Here is an 18,644-nt window from a genome sequence, read left to right as displayed (position 1 = left end):
ACTATGTCACTATGTCACTATGTTACTATGCCACTATGTCACTTGATAAAGACCACTATGGTCGAAACGTTGTGTTGGCTCAATAAATGAGTTTAGATATTCTAAATCCGTTGTGCCCTGTGTTCCTTTTATCATTTACCAGGAAGTAATACATTGAAAGTTACCTCTTGTTTTCAAGTATGTCCTGGGCACAGAGTTATGGTGACTGTACGTGGTTACATTAAATTAACAGAGGTTATACATTCAATTCACAGACATCTCATGGACAGTTAGAAATAATATGATTATGGGTGTACAGCATGTAACAGTTACAGATATCTCATGGACAGTTAGAGATAATATGATTATGGGTGTACAGTATATAACAGTTACAGACCAGATTAAAATGAGAGTCCGCTGTAGTCTTTAAATGACTTATAATGGAGGCGGTTTTGAGAGACTGGTAGGTTGTTCCAGTCATGAGGTGCACGGTAAGAGAAGGAGCAACTGGATTACTTTTTGAACCTTGGGACCGTGAACAATCTTTTGGAATCTGATCTAATGAGATAAGTGCTCTGTGTAGTAGGACTGAGGAGCTTGACGGCAAGACAGGAAAAATTGATTTTTCATCTGGACTCAAGGGATAGCTGTTCTAGTTCTTGGAGGATTTTACAGTGATGTGTGTTGGAATTACATTGTAGTACAAAGCATTATTTGAGTTATAAAGGGTTTCTAGTTTGTTAAAGTGAGTTTAGGGTGCTGTGCCATATACTGTGTCCCCATAGTCTATAATTGGCATTAGCATCTGCTGGGCGATGCACTTTATAACCAGTGGGCTTAGGAAAGATTTATTTCTATAAAGTACATCTAGTTTGGCATAGGTTTTGGATGTCAGAGTATCAATATGCAGCCTGAATGTTAAGTGAGAGTCAAGTCAAATTCCCAGATACTAAAAACTAGTGAAAGGGTTAGTTGATTCTCATCTGGTTAGAGTTGATTTTGATCTGTAGCTCTGTCTTTGGAAGCTTTAGAAATGTAGCCCTAGTCCCAAATACCATCAATACAATTTAAAAACAATTTGTTTTGGGAAATGCAGTATTCAAGTCTTGAAAATTTAGATTGAAGTATATGCCTAAGGTCAGTGAGCCTAGGGCTGTGTGCATATAAGATTGTGTCATCCAACTACATGTGAATTGAAGCTGCCTTACAAGCTGTAGATAGATCATTAATAAAGACTGAGAAGAGTAGGAGCCCCATAACAGAGCCTTGCGGGACCCCACAGGTGATATCCAAGGGGTTGAAGGTATCCAAGATAGACACAAATTGGGATCTACCCGATAGGAATGAGTGAATCCAATTTTAAACATGTTCCCCTATTCCAGAGCACTGAAGCTTGTTTAACAAGATAACATGATCCACAGTATCAAAAACTATTGCAAAATGTAGGAATATTGGACCAGTGAGTTGTCCCAGTTCCATTCCACACTGAATGTCATTGCAAACTTTTAAGAGGGTAGTTACCGTGGAGTGGTTTGGACGAAAGCCAGATTGGAGTTGGCTAAGGAAATTTGTCTTGGCATAGTAATCACTTCATTGGGAGTTGACACATTTCCCCAAGACTTTGGATAGTATTGGGAGAATGGAGATTGGTCTGTTGTTGGAGACACTGTTTTTGTCCTCACATTTGTAGACAACTCTGTCAGTTTTCCCGGTCTGTGGTATATGGTCTGAAGACAAAATAGAGTTGATTAGGGAGGTAAGCAGTATGGCAATGGCTGGGGCACAAAGTTGTAGTAACTTTGGTTGCTGTAGGTCAGGTCCACATTTGCTGGTTGGTTTTATGTTAAGAGTGCCTGTGTAATCTCCTCTTCAGATACTGGGACAAATTGAAAATTGTAAACATTGTTGGGAGAGGGTGGAGCTATAGAGTTAATCACAGGTTGAGCTTCTTGATTGTAGTAATGGCTGCACCTTGATAGTAGGGAAGTAGCACACCCCACAAAGTTTCCATTGATGATGTCAAGTAAGATACCAGAGGGTTGGATTCTGTTGGGACAAGAGGATAGAATCCAATCTAGTAAAGAATGGTTGCCAGATTTTAGGTTAGGGACACTCAGCCGCCGGCAGCTTCACAGCCAAGGTAAGTCCCTAACATCCCTTACCCAAAATACCCCTAATGTTAACCACTAATACTAACGCTACCCCTACCCTAAAAACATTTACCTGTTACCCTAAAACCCCTTATCCTAAGCCCTTGCCCTAACGGCTAAATCCCTTAAAGTAAACTCCCTACCCTAAAACTTACCTTCTCATCGAAGCAGCTGGCGGCGGAGGGTCCAGCGGTGGAGCGGAGAGGGTGGACGGTCCCACTGCGGCAAAGCGTAGGCGAGGACTTGGTTGTGGCGAGACGGCCGGTGCCCCAGCTGCCCAATCTGCCCCTGAGTGTAGGGGTTTATTTAACAAATTCTCCCAGCTGCAAAAGATTTAAGAGTAGAGGAAAAGCTCACCAAACATTTATCCAAAAAAGGGAAAACATTGAAGGCAATTGTATTTGTTTGAAAAATCTAGTGAAGTTTTATTCCCCCCACTGGTTTTGTCACAGTTTTGTTGCTGAGAGACTTTGATAAATAGAATCCTCTGTTTCTTATGTTTGATACAAACTATTAGTCAGATGAGTTAATACCAAAACGAAAAACAATGGATAAAGAGGCATAAAATGTAATTGGATACATCTCCCAATGTGTACATTGACCGGGAGTCATCAAACACCGTTAAAACTGAGTTAATATCTCACCCAGAGAAAAAAAATACCAGGTGGCAAAACCGCAATTTTATGACCCGTCACTGGATGCGAAATTTTTAGACTAGTCGCGATGTGGTAATTAACCCAACCCATAATTATGCTTTAATTACACCATCACAATCACATGGGAGTGGTAAGGTCATATTTCTATCATAGGTTTATTTAATAATTTTGGAACCAATCCCTAAAAGGGCAGATGCCCAACCATAACAAAGCAATCCAAGGCCCGATGGCCCAAAAATTAAAAAATATCTAAATTCCATTAAAAAAATCAATCCAGGCCCAATGGCCTATTTGTAATCCAAGGTCATTAATGGGCCTGCGACAGTACTCCTCAATTTAATATGAAACCCTGGATCCTCAGTTTATTGATGAATCTTCATCTGTAAGTATTTCCTCTCTCTTTTTTTCTTAAAACACATCTTCTATCTTCTGTATTACTTCTGCCCTCGGATGTGGCCTTCACAATGACTTCCAGTGATCTGCGAGGACCAACTAAGCTCCCCCTGGTTGGCAAAATCAGTGAAATAAAACCTAAATGGAGGGAAGCACATTTTACATCAAGTAATCTGCTTGACATGTTTTCCACTATAAAAAGCCAGGGCCCTTGTAGAAGAATGGAACTCATTGTGGAGGCCACATCCGGTGGCAGAAGAATACATAAGAAGATAGATATATTTAAAGAAGAAAAGAAAGAAGATTCTACAATCAACTCATGATCAGGTCTGCCACGGGCCATTGGATGTCCATGGATTACAAATGAGTCATTGACCTGGATTACAAATAGGCCAGTGGGCTTGGATTGATTTTGTGTGGGATTATGATTTTTTCTCTTTTTTGGGGCCATCGGGCCTTGGATTGTTTTTTATGTTTTTTTTGTATGGTTTAGCAGTGGCCCTTTTTGGAATTGGTTACATCCCTGAAGATTAGGACAATCTTCATCCAGCTTGGGGTAAATTACTCAATTTTGTTACAGCTTGCCATTGCGGCTATATAGACACCTACTGAGAGGGCCTAGATAGCTGCAGTAACAAGCAAACATTTATGTTTAAATGTATTTTATAATAATTTTGTAAATTTACATTTTTAATGGTAATGTGTTCTATTTTTAGTGGTAAAAATCATTTTAGTCACATTTGTCTAATACTGGTTTTGGCCATTACTCAACAGCGAGGGGGTGGGTGTTGGGGGTAGTTGCCCTGGGCAGGTTGGTTTGGCTCCCGTTAGCCAAGGGGGGTAGTTAGTGTAGTTTAACTTTTGTATTAACCCCTTTATAGCCCTTAGTGGTCAGCTAGTCATGGAAACCATGACTAGCTGATCACTTGGCCTACATAGGAGTGAATGTGTAGTAAAATGCGTTGTATGTTATGTGTTATTACCTATTCATGATGGTTTAGCTTGTCCTACCTATGTACTGCATGTAATGGCAAGGATATACATTGCATTTTAATGCTTTGGCCAAAGGGTTTAACTAAATTACCCCTTTTTTCAAGTGATATATAGGTATTTCACTGTATATTTTTGTCATATTGGATGTAGCTTTGGGCTTTTTTGTTTTTTGTTATATACATTTAGCCACGCCCAATAGCACTCCAACTGACTATATATATATATATATATATATATATATATACACACACATTATGTGGTAATTTTTTTTAATTTATTTTTTTAGAGCTTCCTGGGTATCTGTGTGTTTATTAATTTTATATATATATATATATATATATATATATATATATATATATATATATATATATATATATATATATATATATATATATATATATATATATATATATATATATATATATATATATATATATATATATATATATATATATATATATATATATATATATATATATATATATATATATAGGCAAGGTAAGATTAAACCCCTGTCTGGAGTAGGTGAATGAAAAATGTGTGTTTTTTTTTTTTTTTCATTTGTCCAGTTATGATAAACATCGGGACTTGGTGACTAGCACCAAAATCTTGCTGCCGGTCCTGATATTTTACACTGTACACAATATGCTATTTTTAGCAGTACCAAGTTGAGGACTTACACCATAAATATAATGCTTTTTTTGCCTATAAAACCACATCTTTTGCCTAACGGACTTTGATGACTGTAGGCCATTGTGTTGGTCCTCCAGACTATACATCATTCTCCAAATGACAGGATGGGCATGTGACAAAACAGCTAAACATGTATGAATACCTTCATAGAGAAGGATTCAAACATTTTAGGATAGACATAAGGGAATCTGCATTTTAACTAATCCTCTCTACAATTTATATGCTTATACATAGAGCTACACAGTGCACGCATCAGAATACATATGGGTTTTTTCAGGCACAACTCCCAATTCCATAGAGTGATTGTTGGTGGCTGACACACAGAGGGATAAAGTGTGGTGCTTCAGATGACAAAGACCAGACACTGGGATTCGAACTGGATGAACCCTCTTCAAAGGCTTTGATTTTACAACTAACCTGCTCCTTTTATCTTTATGTCACTTTTTGGTTGGTTTGCATTGGTTGTAAGGAATCTGATGTAACGACTCAACAGTTTGAAATACAGTATAGTGCCTAGTTTCAGATGTTTTTCTTTGTCTTTTTAAAAAGCTGATCAAATGCAGAATTACGTACAGATGAAACACTCTCCTAAATACCTGGCTGCTGTTGAGCTGAATAGCTTCACAGGCTTCTCTAAACTCACTCAGATCTACTCAGATGAACTCCTGAAATAACATTCACACATCCATCAGGGTTTACCTCTCACACCTACTTCTTCTCAGCATTACACTAACGTCACACACAGAACTCAGCACTGCTTCTGATTCTCTGAGACCTCACTCGCTTAACAAAACAGATAACATTCAGTATGCTTAAGGCTTTAGTAGAAGGGGCAATCCGTCCAGAGACATTATTAAGGGGTCTCATCTGGGTAATGGATATCCTTTTTACCCAAATCAGACAATTGTAATTTATTTTCTTAAATTAGAATTTGGATGGGTTTTTATCACTTCTGGCAACTCCCTTTTGTGTGACATTACTGTCCCCCTTCTACACTACCCCTTCACTTTGTTGACTCTCTGGTAAGGACAGGGTGCGATAAGGGTAAAGAAAACACATGATTGACAAACACTTCCCTATTCAGAAGCCCCTAAAAAAATTAAATGCCTGACTACTGTGTGTTGGATGGCACCTTCAAGGCCTAACTTTTTATTAAATGGAAACTTTTCCAATCTGACTTTCTTCTGCTATACTCCAACTGACACTGATTTAATAATAGAAAATAGTGTGGGGATAAACCAATGATCATATAGTGTATAAAGGTAATAAATATATAGGTAAAGGGCTATGGCAGGTTCACAAACCAATCCTTGGTTCCCCCAGCCAGACCATGGGACCTACGTACTAAGCTTCACAAATTGCATTTTTGACGTACATTTGACGCACATAAATAAAATATTGTACTGTGCTTGTGTGCGCCTATGTACTAACCATTTTTTTTTCTCAATTTGTGCCTTAGGCATCAAAAATGTTTTTAGTCAAGTACATTGGCGCACAGAAATTGGATGCATATGAAGCACAGATGTAAAGGGTATGTACTAAAAAAAACTGTATCTGTGCTCCAAAAAACATAGAAAAAAAACATTGTGTGGTGATCAAAAGCACATGACAGCTGTAAATTGCTTCAGAATGAACAGATTCCCCAAAAATATAGTTGAACCTGCATCAAAATTATCCTCTAAGTCGGATCTGGTGTAAATATTAAAATATCTATTTATACGGTTAGCGCTGAATTAAGTTGGTATGTATTAACAAAAAATGTATTTGATCCGGCATGGATGTTTGATTACAATACAGTATGTTAACAAAATGTATTATTTTCACTGTATGGCTATTATAAATAATATGATACTACTAATTGTTATTAACTAATACTAGTTATAAAAACAAAAATATTCATCATTCAGTTTTAAAATTCCATATGTATCAGTGAGGTATTCAACATGACGCTATGTGTCAAAGAACAAACTACGGGGTCTATTCACTAAACTTCGATAAATTCATTGCAACATCGATTAGGTTGGCATGTTCCTACCGGGCACTATGAAATTTGTGTAAAAACGGTATTCACTAAGAAAAATCGCAATTTTTGTAGCGTTTGGTAAAAAAAATGCCATACCTCACTAGTTTGTATTTGCTTAATGAGCAAAATAAACACAAAGTTCCATTTGGCTCCAGCTGACTGGAAGAACTGCACAGAGAGAACTGCATAGATATAAGCTGCATCTCCCTGCACAGCACTTACAGGCGACCGCGCAGTTTTTATTTTAATTTTAATAACACAGTATTGAATCAGGGAGTCTCCAGAGCTGAACCGCATTAATTTCAGGTCTGGGAACCCCCTGCTTCCTGAGGTACATTCCCCAATATGGGATGCCGGTATATCTGGTAAGTTTCAATGTCCTGTCACGTGATGTGGAAGAACCATCGAGGTAATAAAGGTGTTAATTAGCTTTATCCTGTTTGTTGGTAGTAAAGAGGGAGGGTTCATTAACTTACCGATAGTAACTGCTAAGGTAATGAAGGGATTAACTCCTCCTGCAACCCTCTCTGGAGGCCTAACCACCCACCCTGGGGCAACTAGTAGCTTCACCCACCTCCTCTACCCCCAACACAGCATTTCCTGCTATTTAACCCCTTAATTACCTTAGCGATTAGCCACTAAGGTAATGAAGCTTGACTGTAATTTTATTTTTATTACCCAGAATTGATGCAGGGGTTCTCCGAAGCAGAAATGAAAGTGCGTCAGCTCTGGAGACCCCCGAATTCCATCCTAGTTAGTAAAAATAATTTATACTCCGTCATATGCACATCGCGATTCCGATCTCGCCACCCTTTAGCTAGCGAAAGAGAAAAAAATCTGAGTATTTAGCCTGTGATTTGTATATCGGAGCTTTGAGAATAGCAGTTGCTGCCAAAAAATTTGAGTTGGGGCAGTTTTTGAGCTACTGCATAGCTTGTAATAGCAAGAGTGCTAACGCTGGGTAAAAAGGCAGATTGTGCCATGTTATTGAAGTTTTGTGTATAGCTACACATGCAAAATCACTTGTGAAGTGCACTTAAAGCTTCAGTTCAAGCTCCCATTTTTTTTTTTAGTTTTTTTTTTTACTTCAGTAGTTTCATGTGGGCAATCTCTACTTACCTAAAGAACTGTATAGCTGCCGGTCAATTCGTTCTCCATCTATTGATCGGCGAAGTTTGCCAACATCTTTAGATCTGGGGAATGTAAATCGTTGCTATAGAAACAAACATGCGTGTTAAAATAGAATACAAGAAAATTGGTCTTTCAAAGTTGTTTTTTTAAAACAGAAAATGCTAAAAGTATTTTTTCTTACTACAGAACTGATTTATTAAAAAAACCCACATGCAGGATATTGCCTGAACTGCAGCTTTAACAAGTGTTACAGCTGCGGCCAGCTTCATTCTAAGACTTACCCGTGTCTTCCCGTGGCTTTTTTCGGCTGGCGCTGAACTTGGCCGCGCGCCAGCCGCATCTTCCCCGCATCTTCCCCTCCCCTCGCGACCCCCTGGCTGCTCCGCCTCTGCTTCTCCGGGTTCCGGGGGCGCAAACACGCATCCCCCCTTACCCCGCCACACCTTCAACCCCGCCACCCCTTCTCCGGGTTCCTGGCACGCACGCACGCACCCTGGCACGCGTGACGCGCGGCACGCGTCGAAAAAAAAAAAATCAGCCGCGTCTGCCCGCACATTGCGGTGGCGGCCGCAGGAGAATGAAAGCGGCCGCCACTGTAAGTCACTTATCGAAGTTTACTGATAGACCCCCATGTTCCATACTTATGTGTGAAGGCGCCTCTCATGTTTTGGATCACACGCACACGCACACGCACACTAATAGATGCTAAATGTGTGCATACACATGTGATTAAAACTTGGTCTGGCTGAGGGTTTACCACAATAGGACAGCAATCCTGTTTTATGATATATATTTTAATACTTATTCTGTAAAGTGACGTGTACATGATTTAGAATACATAAATAGAAATAGACATATAAACATACACGCGCAACTAGTTTGATCAAATGGCCCTGATTCACAATTATAAAACTATGTGTTTTCTTAACATTTATATATACAAACTAATGACAGAAGCTGATATAGCGTAGGTGGTTATTTATGAATTAAGAGCAGCATTAAATTAGAATATACGGCTACTCTGATGGTTCATACACATAAAGACTATTATTGAGGAGTGTCATTTAAAACTGTCCTAATCTACAGTTCACAGTAACTAATATTTTTATCAGTGGTAACTGCGCTAATGATTTTATAAGTACGCAATAAATGAAAGTGATACATTGAAAAGCACTTCTAAGAGATGACAATATTGAGTAGCAGAAACCAGCCACAGACAATTAAATGACATGTATGTGGTTATTCACCCTATCCAAATTTCTGTAGATTTAGCACCACCAGAGGGTATTTTAATATTTCTCTTGCGTTATAAAAAGGCGCACTTCCTCCTCACAGAAGTATGTAAACCAATAACCGTGACATGTCTATGTGGTTAAATATTCTGATTAACGTTTACAGTACCCTTATACAGTACCCGGTACTGCATGGGGCATGGCACACTGGAAGCCCTTATGGAAGACCAGGTACAGTACTTGCTTAATTCTAGGTAGGGATTGCCTTACCAAACCCATTGAAATGGAAGAGGAGCACCTCCACTTCCACATGACACAACTGGCGCCCGGATGCTGGAAATTGATGTGGAGGGTACTTCTCCTCCATTTCCAGCATCTGGGCGCCAGTTGTGTCATGTGATTGTAATGGGGGTACACCTTTTGGCCCAGAATACCGTCTTGTAGCAGGATTATATCCTTACGCTAAATAAAAAGCATCCTGTTACAAATTCGTTTCTGTAGTAAAAAGGCCTTACATCTTTATTAGGATTTAGTAAGTACAATAATAATAAGGAAGTCCGAGAATAATATAAAGTAATATCTCTGATTTATTGCATACACCAATAATCAGTAACAAAAGAATAATAAACGAATAATATCGATAATCGATAATAACAAATACATAATATGCTGAGTAAAATTATCAGTTATATGCTTGCTTATACATACCACCAAAATTGGTTACCAAGGCCAGTCTCGCTAACGTATCTCTCTGTGTTTGTTCTCTTCTGCCTGTCATTTCTTATACACTGACTTACATTTTGTCTGTACATGTCATCTGTTGCCAAGCAGAATATCTATATTTCCTGTTCTGTTAGACAAAAAACCTTGGCCTGCATATTACCTCTGTACATTCCGTGTGGATATTGTGAGTAAGCCGCATGCATCCTGTAGCTCAGAGCTATTCCTGCTTACCTACAAACTCAGCTAATACACTACCGACACACTTTATTGAAGTGTGGTCGGTACCGCAAGCCGGGAAATCTCCCGGCTTGCTAGTGGCCGCCCCTCGGCGTGCCGCGCGTCATAGACGCGCGGTCACGAGTCATCGGGAGCGTGCGCCCCCTGCACGCGTGTCCAGGGGCTCCCCGAGGGAGCCCTGGTGTCCCGCGATCATGGGACAGCGGCAGGGGGTTCCGGGGGACCCGGCGGACCCGGCAGCGGTAGGGAGAGCGCCCCGATCGGAGGGCGCTCTTCCGCTGCTTCGGCGCGCGCCCGTCACACTCGGGCGCGCGCCAGGCTACTGCTGCGGCACAGAACGGGCAAATGCTCGAATAAACTGTGCCGCAGCAGTAAGTACTTTGTGGCTTCTCACCTCTGGTAGCTTAAGCTAGAAAAACACCTTACAAAATAAGCTTACAAAATTAGGTTACAGTGTAACATATATCCTTGCTAATATATGTCAGGTCAATATACACTGCGCTGTACTGAATATGCATTTGCGACCTTATGAAGCTAATGTATTGGTACCAATATATATTTGCTATACATATATATCAAATATATAAATCGCCACACTTCTCCATGTAAGGAGCATGCAGCTGACGAAGGGTTTGGCCATACAAATGTGAAAAACAGACAGTGAATCCCTGCGCTTCTCCCTTTAGCCAATCACCTGCAACTGCTTATTGGGCAGCTTGTGGGAGGCCAGCCCTTCCTTCTTCTAGGTGATAATCTCCCAGCATGTTCCCTGTATTTCACTATTCACTTTACTTGCAGACATATGAGTATCTTCACTGGTATATACCAGTTTTTAACTGCACTATGTTATACTGTATAATCATATGCTTGGATATATTAACCCCTTCTGGGTTTATTTCACATAACATTAGAATGCATTTAGCGTAGGGACCTGCTATAGAGACTTACTTTGACGTGGTTAGCAGGCCTGGCATTATTTGATCAAAGGATGTAAACCAAAAGTCTCCTTTATCATATAGATTTTTACACTATATATATATTCCCCAATTATTGCTATCCCAAAGAGAGAAGTGCAGGGAATATATATATATATATATATATATATATATATATATATATATATATATATATATATATATATATATATATATATATATATATATATATATATATATATATATATATATATATATATATATATATATATATATATATATATATATATATATATATATATATATATATATATATATATATATATATATATATATATATATACACACCCACCCACAAAATGATCACTTCTGGGACCCGGACACTAAAGGTTAATGCATTTTAACCTGGCATACTATATGTAGTGTAAGCATGTGAGTTTATCTTCTCCCTTTCTTTGATCTCATGGTCAATTGAGAAAGACCTTCAACATGCACAGTGCTTCTTTCCCTTGTTCTTCCCTTTCTCCTAGTACATTAGTACTTTCAGTACTAGATAAGCAGATGGTTAAAACAATCTTGGTAGCTGTGCCAGTTATTCAGTGTGCTGTGAAGATGTGTTCTCCATGTCAGAGAAGCTTGAATTCCTATTCAAATAAATTATGATTGCAAAATATGACAAATGTGACTGTCAGGGCCTGATTCTTTTAAGGAAAAAATTCTGCAACAAACAGATAAAACTAAGCTGAAAAATTGCTGACCAAAGCAAGGATTATTGTACTGTATGTACTGATAAGAAGATTGGATGCATAAAAGATTACACTGTGATAAAAACAAGAACAAGTAATTTTCCCAATATAAATGTACAGTATTAAGTGATTTTTTAAAAATCTTTTTGATTGAAGTGAGAATGTTCTGTTCTTTGGGCTTGTAAAATCCGCTTAACTCAGCTCAGCACTTTCACTAGAGCTACATTTTTGATGCAACAGACATGTTGTGGTGTAACGCATGCTCATTTTTACAAATATGGTGTTTTATTGTACAATACCAATTTTGCCCCATCTTTACAAGTAAAGTACAAGTACAGACTTACTGTCCCCAGAGCCATGGGAAAAAAAGCAAAACGCAGCGACTCTGAGTACAGTAAAAGCCGCGGCTGCCTCCTGGACTCTGAGTACAGTAAAAGCTGCGGCTGCCTCCGGGACCCTGAGTACAGTAAAAGCCGCGGCTGCCTCCTGGACCCTGAGTACAGTAAAAGCCGCGGCTGCCTCCTGGACCCTGAGTACAGTAAAAGCCGCGGCTTCCTCCTGGACCCTGAGTACAGTAAAAGCCGCGGCTGCCTCCTGGACCCTGAGTACAGTAAAAGCCGCGGCTGCCTCCTGGACCCTGAGTAAAGTAAAAGCCGCGGCTGCCTCCTGGACTCTGAGTACAGTAAAAGCCGCGGCTGCCTCCTGGACTCTGAGTACAGTAAAAGCCGTGGCTGCCTCCTGGACTCTGAGTACAGTAAAAGCCGCGGCTGCCTCCTGGACCCTGAGTACAGTAAAAGCCGCGGCTGCCTCCTGGACCCTGAGTACAGTAAAAGCCGCGGCTGCCTCCTGGACCCTGAGTACAGTAAAAGCCGCGGCTGTCTCCTGGACCCTGAGTACAGTAAAAGCCGCGGCTGCCTCCTGGACCCTGAGTACAGTAAGAGCCGCGGCTTCCTCCTGGACCCTGAGTACAGTAAAAGCCGCGGCTGCCTCCTGGACTCCGAGTACAGTAAAAGCCGCGGCTGCCTCCTGGACCCTGAGTACAGTAAAAGCCGCGGCTGCCTCCTGGACGCAGAGTACAGTAAAAGCTGCGGCTGCCTCCGGGACGCAGAGTACAGTAAAAGCCGCGGCTGCCTCCTGGACGCAGAGTACAGTAAAAGCCGCGGCTGCCTCCTGGACCCTGAGTACAGTAAAAGCCGCGGCTGCCTCCTGGACCCTGAGTACAGTAAAAGCCGCGGCTGCCTCCTGGACCCTGAGTACAGTAAAAGCCGCGGCTGCCTCCTGGACTCCGAGTACAGTAAAAGCCGCGGCTGCCTCCTGGACTCTGAGTACAGTAAAAGCCGCGGCTACCTCCTGGACTCTGAGTACAGTAAAAGCCGCGGCTGCCTCCGGGACCCTGAGTACAGTAAAAGCCGCGGCTGCCTCCTGGACCCTGAGTACAGTAAAAGCCGCGGCTGCCTCCTGGACTCTCAGTACAGTAAAAGCCGCGGCTGCCTCCTGGACCCTGAGTACAGTAAAAGCCGCGGCTGCCTCCTGGACCCTGAGTACAGTAAAAGCCGCTGCTGTCTCCTGGACCCTGAGTACAGTAAAAGCCGCGGCTGCCTCCTGGACCCTGAGTACAGTAAAAGCCGCGGCTGCCTCCTGGACTCTGAGTACAGTAAAAGCCGCGGCTGCCTCCTGGACCCTGAGTACAGTAAAAGCCGCGGCTGTCTCCTGGACCCTGAGTACAGTAAAAGCCGCGGCTGCCTCCTGGACCCTGAGTACAGTAAAAGCCGCGGCTGCCTCCTGGACCCTGAGTACAGTAAAAGCCGCGGCTTCCTCCTGGACCCTGAGTACAGTAAAAGCCGCGGCTGCCTCCTGGACCCTGAGTACAGTAAAAGCCGCGGCTGCCTCCTGGACCCTGAGTACAGTAAAAGCCGCGGCTGCCTCCTGGACCCTGAGTACAGTTAAAGCCGCGGCTGCCTCCTGGACACTGAGTACAGTAAAAGCCGCGGCTGCCTCCTGGACCCTGAGTAAAGTAAAAGCCGCGGTTTCCTCCTGGACTCTGAGTACAGTAAAAGCCGCGGCTGCCTCCTGGACTCTGAGTACAGTAAAAGCCGCGGCTGCCTCCTGGACCCTGAGTACAGTAAAAGCCGCGGCTGCCTCCTGGACCCTGAGTACAGTAAAAGCCGCGGCTGTCTCCTGGACCCTGAGAACAGTAAAAGCCGCGGCTTCCTCCTGGACCCTGAGTACAGTAAAAGCCGCGGCTGTCTCCTGGACCCTGAGTACAGTAAAAGCCGCGGCTGCCTCCTGGACTCTGAGTACAGTAAAAGCCGCGGCTGCCTCCTGGACGCAGAGTACAGTAAAAGCCGCGGCTTCCTCCTGGACCCTGAGTACAGTAAAAGCCGCGGCTGCCTCCTGGACCCTGAGTACAGTAAAATCTGCGGCTGCCTCCGGGACCCTGAGTACAGTTAAAGCCGCGGCTTCCTCCTGGACTCTGAGTACAGTAAAAGCCGCGGCTGCCTCCTGGACCCTGAGTACAGTAAAAGCCGCTGATGCCTCCTGGACCCTGAGTACAGTAAAAGCCACGGCTGCCTCCTGGACCCTGAGTACAGTAAAAGCCGCGGCTGCCTCCTGGACCCTGAGTACAGTAAAAGCCGCGGCTGCCTCCAGGACGCAGAGTACAGTAAAAGCCGCGGCTGCCTCCTGGACGCAGAGTACCGTAAAAGCCGCGGCTGCCTCCTGGACGCAGAGTACAGTAAAAGCCGCGGCTGCCTCCTGGACCCTGAGTACAGTAAAAGCCGCGGCTTCCTCCTGGACCCTGAGTACAGTAAAAGCCGCGGCTTCCTCCTGGACCCTGAGTACAGTAAAAGCCGCGGCTTCCTCCTGGACGCAGAGTACAGTAAAAGCCGCGGCTGTCTCCTGGACCCTGAGTACAGTAAAAGCCGCGGCTTCCTCCTGGACCCTGAGTACAGTAAAAGCCGCGGCTGCCTCCGGGACGCAGAGTACAGTAAAAGCCGCGGCTGCCTCCGGGACCCTGAGTACAGTAAAAGCCGCGGCTTCCTCCTGGACCCTGAGTACAGTAAAAGCCGCGGCTTCCTCCTGGACCCTGAGTACAGTAAAAGCCGCGGCTGTCTCCTGGACCCTGAGTACAGTAAAAGCCGCGGCTGCCTCCTGGACTCTGAGTACAGTAAAAGCCGCGGCTGTCTCCTGGACGCAGAGTACAGTAAAAGCCGCGGCTTCCTCCTGGACCCTGAGTACAGTAAAAGCCGCGGCTGCCTCCTGGGCCCTGAGTACAGTAAAAGCCGCGGCTTCCTCCTGGACGCAGAGTACAGTAAAAGCCGCGGCTGTCTCCTGGACCCTGAGTACAGTAAAAGCCGCGGCTGCCTCCTGGACTCTGAGTACAGTAAAAGCCGCGGCTGCCTCCTGGACCCTGAGTACAGTAAAAGCCGCGGCTGCCTCCTGGACTCTGAGTACAGTAAAAGCCGCGGCTGCCTCCTGGACCCTGAGTACAGTAAAAGCCGCGGCTTCCTCCTGGACCCTGAGTACAGTAAAAGCCACGGCTGCCTCCTGGACTCTGAGTACAGTAAAAGCCGCGGCTGCCTCCTGGACCCTGAGTACAGTAAAAGCTGCGGCTGCCTCCGGGACCCTGAGTACAGTTAAAGCCGCGGCTTCCTCCTGGACTCTGAGTACAGTAAAAGCCGCGGCTGCCTCCTGGACCCTGAGTACAGTAAAAGCCGCTGATGCCTCCTGGACCCTGAGTACAGTAAAAGCCGCGGCTGCCTCCTGGACCCTGAGTACAGTAAAAGCCGCGGCTGCCTCCTGGACCCTGAGTACAGTAAAAGCCGCGGCTGCCTCCAGGACGCAGAGTACAGTAAAAGCCGCGGCTGCCTCCTGGACGCAGAGTACCGTAAAAGCCGAGGCTGCCTCCTGGACGCAGAGTACAGTAAAAGCCGCGGCTGCCTCCTGGACCCTGAGTACAGTAAAAGCCGCGGCTTCCTCCTGGACCCTGAGTACAGTAAAAGCCGCGACTTCCTCCTGGACGCAGAGTACAGTAAAAGCCGCGGCTGCCTCCTGGGCCCTGAGTACAGTAAAAGCCGCGGCTTCCTCCTGGACGCAGAGTACAGTAAAAGCCGCGGCTGTCTCCTGGACCCTGAGTACAGTAAAAGCCGCGGCTGCCTCCTGGACTCTGAGTACAGTAAAAGCCGCGGCTGTCTCCTGGACTCTGAGTACAGTAAAAGCCGCGGCTGCCTCCTGGACTCTGATTACAGTAAAAGCCGCGGCTGCCTCCTGGACTCTGAGTACAGTAAAAGCCGCGGCTGCCTCCTGGACCCTGAGTACAGTAAAAGCCGCGGCTGCCTCCTGGACGCAGAGTACAGTAAAAGCCGCGGCTGCCTCCTGGACCCTGAGTACAGTAAAAGCCGCGGCTTCCTCCTGGACGCAGAGTACAGTAAAAGCCGCGGCTTCCTCCTGGACCCTGAGTACAGTAAAAGCCGCGGCTTCCTCCTGGACGCAGAGTACAGTAAAAGCCGCGGCTTTCTCCTGGACCCTGAGTACAGTAAAAGCCGCGGCTGCCTCCTGGACGCAGAGTACAGTAAAAGCCGCGGCTGCCTCCTGGACCCTGAGTACAGTAAAAGCCGCGGCTTCCTCCTGGACCCTGAGTACAGTAAAAGCCGCGGCTGCCTCCGGGACGCAGAGTACAGTAAAAGCCGCGGCTGCCTCCTGGACGCAGAGTACAGTAAAAGCCGCGGCTTCCTCCTGGACCCTGAGTACAGTAAAAGCCGCGGCTGCCTCCTGGACCCTGAGTACAGTAAAAGCCGCGGCTGTCTCCTGGACCCTGAGTACAGTAAAAGCCGCGGCTGCCTCCTGGACTCTGAGTACAGTAAAAGCCGCGGCTGCCTCCTGGACGCAGAGTACAGTAAAAGCCGCGGCTTCCTCCTGGACCCTGAGTACAGTAAAAGCCGCGGCTGCCTCCTGGACCCTGAGTACAGTAAAAGCTGCGGCTGCCTCCGGGACCCTGAGTACAGTTAAAGCCGCGGCTTCCTCCTGGACTCTGAGTACAGTAAAAGCCGCGGCTGCCTCCTGGACCCTGAGTACAGTAAAAGCCGCTGATGCCTCCTGGACCCTGAGTACAGTAAAAGCCACGGCTGCCTCCTGGACCCTGAGTACAGTAAAAGCCGCGGCTGCCTCCTGGACCCTGAGTACAGTAAAAGCCGCGGCTGCCTCCAGGACGCAGAGTACAGTAAAAGCCGCGGCTGCCTCCTGGACGCAGAGTACCGTAAAAGCCGCGGCTGCCTCCTGGACGCAGAGTACAGTAAAAGCCGCGGCTGCCTCCTGGACCCTGAGTACAGTAAAAGCCGCGGCTTCCTCCTGGACCCTGAGTACAGTAAAAGCCGCGGCTTCCTCCTGGACCCTGAGTACAGTAAAAGCCGCGGCTTCCTCCTGGACGCAGAGTACAGTAAAAGCCGCGGCTGTCTCCTGGACCCTGAGTACAGTAAAAGCCGCGGCTTCCTCCTGGACCCTGAGTACAGTAAAAGCCGCGGCTGCCTCCGGGACGCAGAGTACAGTAAAAGTCGCGGCTGCCTCCGGGACCCTGAGTACAGTAAAAGCCGCGGCTTCCTCCTGGACCCTGAGTACAGTAAAAGCCGCGGCTTCCTCCTGGACCCTGAGTACAGTAAAAGCCGCGGCTGTCTCCTGGACCCTGAGTACAGTAAAAGCCGCGGCTGCCTCCTGGACGCAGAGTACAGTAAAAGCCGCGGCTTCCTCCTGGACCCTGAGTACAGTAAAAGCCGCGGCTGCCTCCTGGGCCCTGAGTACAGTAAAAGCCGCGGCTTCCTCCTGGACGCAGAGTACAGTAAAAGCCGCGGCTGTCTCCTGGACCCTGAGTACAGTAAAAGCCGCGGCTGCCTCCTGGACTCTGAGTACAGTAAAAGCCGCGGCTGCCTCCTGGACCCTGAGTACAGTAAAAGCCGCGGCTGCCTCCTGGACTCTGAGTACAGTAAAAGCCGCGGCTGCCTCCTGGACCCTGAGTACAGTAAAAGCCGCGGCTTCCTCCTGGACCCTGAGTACAGTAAAAGCCACGGCTGCCTCCTGGACTCTGAGTACAGTAAAAGCCGCGGCTGCCTCCTGGACTCTGAGTACAGTAAAAGCCGCGGCTGCCTCCTGGACCCTGAGTACAGTAAAAGCTGCGGCTGCCTCCGGGACCCTGAGTACAGTTAAAGCCGCGGCTTCCTCCTGGACTCTGAGTACAGTAAAAGCCGCGGCTGCCTCCTGGACCCTGAGTACAGTAAAAGCCGCTGATGCCTCCTGGACCCTGAGTACAGTAAAAGCCGCGGCTGCCTCCTGGACCCTGAGTACAGTAAAAGCCGCGGCTGCCTCCTGGACCCTGAGTACAGTAAAAGCCGCGGCTGCCTCCAGGACGCAGAGTACAGTAAAAGCCGCGGCTGCCTCCTGGACGCAGAGTACCGTAAAAGCCGAGGCTGCCTCCTGGACGCAGAGTACAGTAAAAGCCGCGGCTGCCTCCTGGACCCTGAGTACAGTAAAAGCCGCGGCTTCCTCCTGGACCCTGAGTACAGTAAAAGCCGCGACTTCCTCCTGGACGCAGAGTACAGTAAAAGCCGCGGCTGTCTCCTGGACCCTGAGTACAGTAAAAGCCGCGGCTTCCTCCTGGACCCTGAGTACAGTAAAAGCCGCGGCTGCCTCCGGGACGCAGAGTACAGTAAAAGCCGCGGCTGCCTCCTGGACGCAGAGTACAGTAAAAGCCGCGGCTTCCTCCTG

The 18,644-nt window shown here is 45.9% G+C and overlaps 1 protein-coding gene across 2 annotated transcripts in view; it reads left to right on the top strand.

Moving 5' to 3' along the window:
- HTR7 (5-hydroxytryptamine receptor 7) overlaps window positions 1–18,644 on the top strand; it is a 111,215-nt gene that overhangs the window by 82,663 nt on the left and 9,908 nt on the right. Inside the window, exon 3 of one of the 2 annotated variants that reach the window (XR_012803632.1) lies at window positions 6,324–6,395. The exons of the other annotated variant lie outside the window; for it this stretch is intronic. The gene's annotated coding sequence lies outside the window, so the exon portion shown is untranslated. The remainder of the gene's footprint in view (window positions 1–6,323; window positions 6,396–18,644) is intronic. 2 annotated transcript variants of the gene reach the window in all.

The sequence above is a fragment of the Ascaphus truei genome, chromosome 8, assembly GCF_040206685.1.
Source record: "Ascaphus truei isolate aAscTru1 chromosome 8, aAscTru1.hap1, whole genome shotgun sequence".
Lineage (NCBI taxonomy): Eukaryota > Metazoa > Chordata > Amphibia > Anura > Ascaphidae > Ascaphus > Ascaphus truei.
Note: the sequence above shows the minus strand (reverse complement) of the source record. Positions and strands in the feature narration are given on the sequence as shown.